The sequence below is a fragment of the Heliangelus exortis genome, chromosome 13, assembly GCF_036169615.1.
Source record: "Heliangelus exortis chromosome 13, bHelExo1.hap1, whole genome shotgun sequence".
NCBI classification, from domain to species: Eukaryota; Metazoa; Chordata; class Aves; order Apodiformes; family Trochilidae; genus Heliangelus; species Heliangelus exortis.
Genome location: NC_092434.1, coordinates 14,391,678 through 14,400,088, shown reverse-complemented (window position 1 = coordinate 14,400,088; position 8,411 = coordinate 14,391,678).

The following is an 8,411-nucleotide window of genomic DNA, read 5'->3' as shown; positions in this document are numbered from 1 at the left end:
GCTGTCAAAATCCTCAGGAGCACCTAAACAGATAATAAACAATCAGTGAAAGACTTATGGCTACATGTTTTTCATAGTATTGAAAATCACCTGGGAACCATATTTTAATGGAAAATACAGCTTGATGGAGACAAGCTTCATAGATTTATGAAGAAACTGCAGCACAAATCAAGTGGAGGGTTTAGTTTTCCAAAACTATATGGAAGTGCCAGAAAATAGCACCAAAAAAAAAAAACTCCTGGAAAAGACAAGCAAAGAGAAAAGAAAGAAGTACCCTTCTAATGATTTATGTCATAGAGAAGGAATATGCCTACTTGTGATCCTGTTACCCTCACTGCTCTTTGTGATTGTTATTCTTCCCCTAAGAGAAGTGGTCATGTTACACCCTGACAGAAAGTTACACCTCTTCAATGTGATTTGTCCACTTAAAACAACATTTATCATGTTGCCAGTTTATAAATCATTTAGGCCAACTAGATTAAGGCTATAGGAAGCCAGCACCCCTAACTGATCCTCATGCCAGATAATTCACAGACTTGCATTTGTTTACACTGAACCTTATCAGCCAAAATAGAGGAGCCCGGTGCCAGCTGAACTCTTGTTCCTTCCTCTGAGTGAGAACAGAGGCCGAGGTGCAGTTTTAACACATGGAGAGATAGATTCCTGCTTTAAAATGAAAATGTGCCCACGTCAGCCCACACCATGCCAATGGCCAGAAGGTTTCATTAACATGGACACCTCTTCTTCTGCACTTCAGAGGAACAGAGCCTCTACATAGAAATAGGAGCCAAGCTGAAGAGGCTGGAGGTTAGCTCAGACTTTATTTTGTAAATAAGGATGTGGAAAGTGTCGATTTGTAAGCTATGAAAATGTTGTCCCCTTGTTGGATACAGACACAAACCCCACTGTGTTCTTCGCTCAGTCTTTAGCATCCATTCCAGTGAAGCTGAAACTGTCAAACTTGAAATGAAATTTTCAAACTTGAAATTGGCCTTTTGTCCAATTAAAACTCTTCAGACATTAAGAGGAGGCTGAAATACCAGCTCAGATACATGATATGGCCTGCAGAGCTGGATACAGTTACTGAGGCACAGTGGGTGCCAGGTACACACACACACACACACAGGATGCTTCACAGACATGCAAAGGGACAGCTCACACACAGAATGCAGCCCCCAAAGAAAAGGTTCAATCTCAAGTTAACTCTGAATAAAGCCACCAAGCCTACACCTACAGCACTAGAAGATTTAAACAAAAAAAAACCAAAAAAAAACCCCTAAACATTAGAAAAGTACAAGCTTTGAATCCAAAGGATTTCAAACCAATCAAGAAACAATTAAATAACCTGAGGTTTGAGGATCTTTACCTCTGAGACCTAGCACAAGGGAAAAACCTTGGTCATTTCATGTTCATCACATTAGAGGTGATTTACTTTTTTAAATCCAAAAGCTGTATTAGTCTGTATGAAACACCAACCAGCCAAAGAACAACAAACCACAGAATTTTGTAACCTGAGGCTCTTCAATGTTTTGTGGCTGTTGTCCTTAAAACAGCAACCCCTTAGAAAATTAATTATTCTTAATCCAAACTATAGATGTGAGAGGAACAATCTCTGTTCACCTCAGATACAGGATGCAGATTAGGCACACCATGCTTAGACACTTGTGCACACAGCATCACAGGCCTCTCTTCTGGTTTTAATTATAGGTACATGGACCAGATTAAGACTTAGAGTGGGTCTTTTAGTGATGCTCACGCATAGCTGCCTTTGACAGATTATTCTGGCATTTAAAGTAAACTATCTTGTTACAATTACCTTCACAGCTGGGGCCTGGGCTATTTTCAGTCATCACCATTGCTCTTCCTTTTGTACCTGATTTCAGTTCCTCCATTACTTCGCTCTCTTCCCTCTGGCCTCCCACAGAATCTCTTAAATCCCAGGTATGGAATTCAGTCCTATACTTTTCTTGTTAACTTCTAAAACTCAAGGCAAAATGGATTTGGAGATGTATGGATGCCCGGTCACCCTGTACTGCTGGTGATGGACTCTTGAAAATTTCTGGCAGAATGAACTCAAGCAGAGAGGCCAGGACTTGATCTGACATGAATGGAAACCCATTTCCAGGGGTGAATGTATATCTGATACCTGAAAGGAGATACTGAGATGAGGGGACAGACAGAAGAGTAGCTCTTCTCTAACCATGACCCTGAGCAGGCAACACCAACAGGAGCCACAAGACACCAATTCCTCCAAAATCCACTTTTGAAACACGAAAAAAGATAAAATACACACATATATATATATATTTAGAGGTTCAGAGCCTTTGTCAGTAACCATGATTCTTTGATTTTGCAGCACATGAATCCCCTGTATTTTTACAGGCCATACAAATACAAGAACAAGGCCCTGGGCAGCATATGCCAAAATTGCCTCAGACAGTGGAAGAAGCCCTCTCTAGGGAAGACTTTTTGGGTAGATGTAACAAAAAAAAAGTCTGCCAAACAAGGTAGTAAAAATGTTAGTGTTTCAGCAACAAATTAAGGGATCCACAGCTTCTGTCACTCTATAGAAAACAGCCTGCAGGGTTTTTACAATGTAGACTAAAACCTCCCTCAGTTCTAACAAGTTTTATACCAAAGGCAAAACTTCTAATTGAGAAACCTTTGAATTTAACACATCATTGAAGATCCTTTTGAGCACTGAAATTTAATAGCCCTTTTGACCAAAGCTACAGCACAAGGTAATTGCCACAATGGGAACTCCATCCTCTCTGCTGAACTTCCCCATTGCTTTCCTTCAGCATGATTTACTTTTTCACTTTCTAAACCCAGAACTCTGTACAGAGCCAGTCCCTAACCCAGTGGGCTGCACGGTGCTGCTGCCCTTTCATGGCAGGTAGATAAAGTGGAATAATCTGTACAGATCTGGAAATCTGGGTACACTTTTGATGTATACAATTGGGGTTACACAAGTTTTAAAAATATAAATGAGAGAAAAGAGAGAGGTATAAAATTATCAGAGCAAGAGCATGCTGGAATAACTCTTTTTTTTTAAGGAGAAATCACTGGATTCCTTTTCACAATGCCATAATGTAAATCATTAAGCAGATGCACTACCCAAAATATTTAATCTAAAGTAATCTGCACTGGCTTCATTGATGCTGCCCAGTCCTCATACCACCTACTGAACAGGACTGAACCCAGGAGTTCAGCAGTTGAAATTAATTTCAGATCAATGCCAAAAGGAACCAATTGCCAAATGCTTCACCTGCAGGTCTGATTCTCCTGCCTCTTGCATCTCTTCACTGTATTCTTACTGAGCTTTTTCTTTCACCTGGGAAAGATTTGTGAACACTGAGTCCTGAGGAATTACAAACCCTGCCTGCTATAATACTCAGGACTTGGCCTTGGGTTGAAGGATTCCCCCTCATGAGGGCAACTGGTGTTAGGACAAGTGACCAGCAGAAAATATACAAATGCAAGTGAAGAGGGGGGGGATACATCACCAATCTCCCACCACAACTACTCAGGGGCTGATACTGCTTCCCTGAAGCCAAGTGGGTGCCTGTCCCTCCTCCAGCAGTGTCCAGAGGCATCCTGGGCCCTCTGGTTGTGGCTGGAAGAGAGAGGTCACTTCTCATGGTAAATCTAAAAAAAGAGGGTTGGGTTTGGTTCTGCTCTACTCCAAGCAGCAGTGATCCAGGAAAATGGATGCTAAAAATCAAGTGACCTCTGAGCAGGGCCACTGAGAAAAGCATCAGATCCACCAGCAGCAACAGAAAGGGGAAACACAATCAGGAGGAGACAAGAGCTCGTGTAAGGGAGCAAAACTTCTCTCCAAGGATCTCTGCATTAGTAACTGACTCTAGTAACTTGAATTTTGATTTAGCAAATAGGAAAAAAATTGTGAAACCTTTTCCATGGGTAATAATTTCCCAAGAGAAATAAGTAGAGCCCTATTAATGGAGAGCTTAAGGAAAAAAAAACCAAACACTTGGTAAAGCTCTAGGGGGTAAAAATACACACATGCACACACACAACAGGGAAAAATCCTACTTGGGAATAGCCACTGTTAGGTGATCTCCCAGGTCTTTATTTCCAATTGCACTGCTTTTAAGAGCTTGGCACCAAAATGCTGCAAAAAGTGACAAGTTTTTTAGCTCATAGCTGAGCTAGAAGTATTTTTGCAACAGAATTAATTAAACAGACTTCACAGAACAAGAAAAAGGTTTTGCTTTGTTTCATCTTATTTTACCAGGAAGTCCCTGCTGCTTGGTTTAACAATAGCAAAGCCTTCTCAGGTGATGGGAGGAATGAAAAATGTGAACAGTTAAGAACTCCTGATCATTGAGGAGATATTTGAGACACAGAGCTCGATTAACTCCTAGCTAAGAGACAGAGGAGAATATTGTTGCTTTTTTCCACTGTGTTTCAGCATAGAAAAGATACACACAAAATGCCAATCTTCCATCTGGATCTGAATTTCAACAGCCACAGCTGGGTAGGGGTTGACATTTAATTTGTCAAGATTTTTTTGGGTAATTGGTTAATACTAATACCCACTGTAATCCTCCGGCTGCCTTCCCTGAACTTAAATTGCCCAGAATCTCACATCTTAAAACTACTGCAACTATTGTTTCTCTGCCAAAACAAAGACACAGCAAAATATCAGTCTAATATTAATTCATAACCACATCCCACCTATATACAACCACAGCAAACACAGAAATTTTGGCTTCCAAAGCACCCAATCACATAGCATTTGTTACAGGGAAAAATCTGATGGAAGAAAACTCTCCTGAGGCTGAAAAGGACTCAATCTCTTTGGTTACTCAGAACAAAGTTCACCTGGGTCTTCTAAGCCAATGCCTGGACCCAACACACGTGCCTGATGATCTAAACATCAGAAGCAGATCATTAAAACCAAGTGTAAAAGCAGAAAGGTTTAGCAAAATTCACATCTCAATTCAAACCTTTCCCTCAAATCCTAAGTTCTAGGTCTGAGCTTCTGGGTTGGATGCAGGTCTACACCAAAAAGATGAAAGTTAATGCTTCCCCCTCTTTGCCATAGAAGATGCAGAATGTATCACCTGGAAATCATGTCTTTTGGGGACTATTCCTATCAGTGGAGGATGTTACAAGTGTCTGACCTTAGCAGGAGTTTCTGCTTTCCATAAGATTTGGATTACTGCTCACCAGCCTTTGGTGTAGCAGCTGACTTCCCTAAAGCAGAGAAGAGCTGGAAGTTACACTGATACTCAGGAAAAGTTTTAAGAGGTGACTCCCATTTTTTTTACTATGAAGTAGAGACCAGTTACACAAAGCAGGCTTGAAACAGGTCTTATTTTAAAGTGGAAAATGATTGCTTAAACAACCTGCATGCAAATAGGAATAAAATGCTCCCCTGCAAGTTAAAACACAGCTCCCAAGCTCTTCCATTTGACCCCCCTCAATGTCAAAGTGTTCTACATGATTTAGGCCTCTTGGAGATCTGAGTGCTGACCATGGACCACTGATCAGGCAGAGGGCAGAAGTAAGTCACAGAAAGGAGCAAAACCTCTTGTAATAATTAAATGGAGTTCAGACTAAATGTAAACCATAATGGAGACTTCCAGTAGGGGGGAAAGTACACAAAGAACTGATTAAATATGAAAATCTTTAACAAATTAGCACTCTGCAAGTACTTTTCATCCCATCAGCACAGAAGAGAAAACATATTTTGATCATCTCAAAGTTCAGGATTGCTTATTTTGATGGGAATGGGGTTGGTTCATTTAAAAGACTGATGATCATCAAAATTTTAAAGTGTCTGAAGATCAGGTTTCTAGCCCAATTTCAACCTTTACCTTAACTAAAAGAATGTTTTTAAATGCTTTACTGAAAGACAACCTCTGAGTAGTGCAGTGTGATTGATTTATGCCTGATAAATTACTCAGTGATAAGGGATTGACCAAGCACCTTCAATTCACCCCAGAAGCAACACAACCAACTTTTTGAGACTCAGACATCTCCTCTGGTCTGGCCTGTGTGAAACACCCTCCCTAGAAGAGCTTTAAAATGTGTTACAAATGTCTCTAAAATAGCCCTTCATAGTTGTCTGTGTCTGTTCTCCACAAAATCTATCAGGACAAAAATCAGTTAAATGGGAGATAAGTACATAGTTAAGTGAATTAAAATATTTTTATTAGTTTCTGTTCTCAATGCCAATTTAATTAGAATTAGCCTACCCAAGTTTATCATTTGTTGTTCATCAAGCCCAAATTACATGCTCTTGAGCCAGCTAGGAATCAATGTCCATGTTTATTTTCCCTTGGGATTTGTACCCCTGTTACGTGATGATGGAAAGAGAAAGAACCAAAATCATTAGGAGAGCTAAAATGAGAATATTCTAAGAGAACCAGGAAGCCCTCTACCATTAATTTTATTCGTGGTAAAATGTACAGTCATATCCTCTGAAGTTAGAGGCACACATATATAATCTGGGAAGTCTTCCAGATTTCTTTTTAAGGAAATGAAGTTCTCAACACTGGCTGCATTAAGAAGGGTATTTTTGGGTTTGCACAATACCATCAGCAGTGCTGAGGAGGGCCCTGGATGCATACTTGGAGGTTGTGCACTCTGTAGTTCTGTCCTTGTGGAGCTAAAGAGCTGTCAGCACCAGACCAAGCACACTGTGCATCCAAGTTTCCCAACAACTGTGCTCCATCACAAAACTCATCCCAGAGTTGCCCACGTACAGCACAATTCCAGCTCAGGATGTCAGCTTGAAAAAAAAAAATCCTTTTAAAAAAAAAAATTGCAAACTGTTTTGACTGTGAAAATCCTCTTCAAAATGCAGATTTGTTCCACAAATACATGTTCACTGATAACTACAAAATCTAAAGAAACCTCAGTATTTCCCAATGCCTACTCCCCCACTTAGCACAAGTGTTCAATGTGTCAATGTCACATTTCAAAATTGTTTTGCCTCATTCAAGTTTCAAAATTCTCATTACTTCTACAACCGAGTGCCCAATCCTCCAACGTTCCCTACCACAAATAGTTTGAGGTATTTCCACAAACTGAGCATGAACAGATTACATAAATAATTTTTTAAATTCATGGGGTTATATCAAAGAAATTAGGGTAAGTAGAAATCTCTGTATTATATTTGTACCTTTGCTATAGAATAATGGAGAAAGAAAGTGTAAGGCTCATTACAAGGGCTAAAATGAGAATATTGCAAGAGAACAAGAAAACAATCTGCTGAATTCATTGACTTATATGGAGTTACACTGACTTGGTACAGGTAAAGACTGCTCCAGTCAGCTGAACTTAATACAACGTTAAAACACAATATTCAGAACACACATTTGCCTATGTCCAGTTTTAGGATCTCTCCAGAACATGAAGATATCACTCAACTTCCAGGTTGTCAGAGAACTCTGGAATCTTGTTTCTTATTCACAGGAGAGTGTTTGGGATTAAAACGTTTCTCATGAATAAAATAATAAAGTAATATTAAAATTATTAGCTTAGCTATAACATCTGCTCATCCATAAAAAAGTCACTCCACCCAGCTGAGTGGGTGAAGTAAATTTTACAAGGCTGAATTAATGTAGGTACTGATGGAAATATGACCTTTTTTAATCAGCATAATTTCAAAACAAATTCTTAATAAAAAATTAAAACATGCATGCTATACTGAGTGCACTGAGATGATCTGGATTAATCAGCTGGGGCTGTACACTGCCTGCTCTATTAGTCCCTAACATTCTTCTCTCCCACATGCAAAGGAAACCAGAGTAAATTGCATCAAAATCTGACTTATGCAACAACAGGTTTTTGAACCAGCTTTCAATTGTGTTTGAAATTATCTGGAAAAGTTCAGACTATATTGAGTCATTTGACTGTTCAGAACAAAGTTTTCAGAAGTGAGACATCATTAGAAGAAGAGTGAAATAACAAACATTTGAACAAATTCTTTGAAGAGTGAAATGAAAAAGATCTCATCAAGAAAGCTTAGCCCATAGTTAGTATAGGACATTAAATACCCACTCAACAAAATCAAGGACTAAAATAAATCATCTTTTAAGATATCAGGTGTCCAAAAGCAAAACATCCCTTCCTTACTGGCATGGAAAAGCAGAGGGAAATTGGTAAGAATTCAATTTCAAAACCACATGTGCCATGGGAAACCAGGAACACTGTGTAACTGCCAGGATAATCCCTCCTTCATTAAGAAAAATATAAATATTCAGACACACGGTGGTTAATTGTGTATCTTCCTCCTTCAGAAGACTCTTCTGTGAATCTGTCTGCTCAACTAATGGTTCCAGGTAGGAGATGTAAACACTCTTCTGACCCTAGTGCACATAAGCACCTGGAGAATAACATTTATGTCATAACCACATTAAAGCTGATACTGTCCA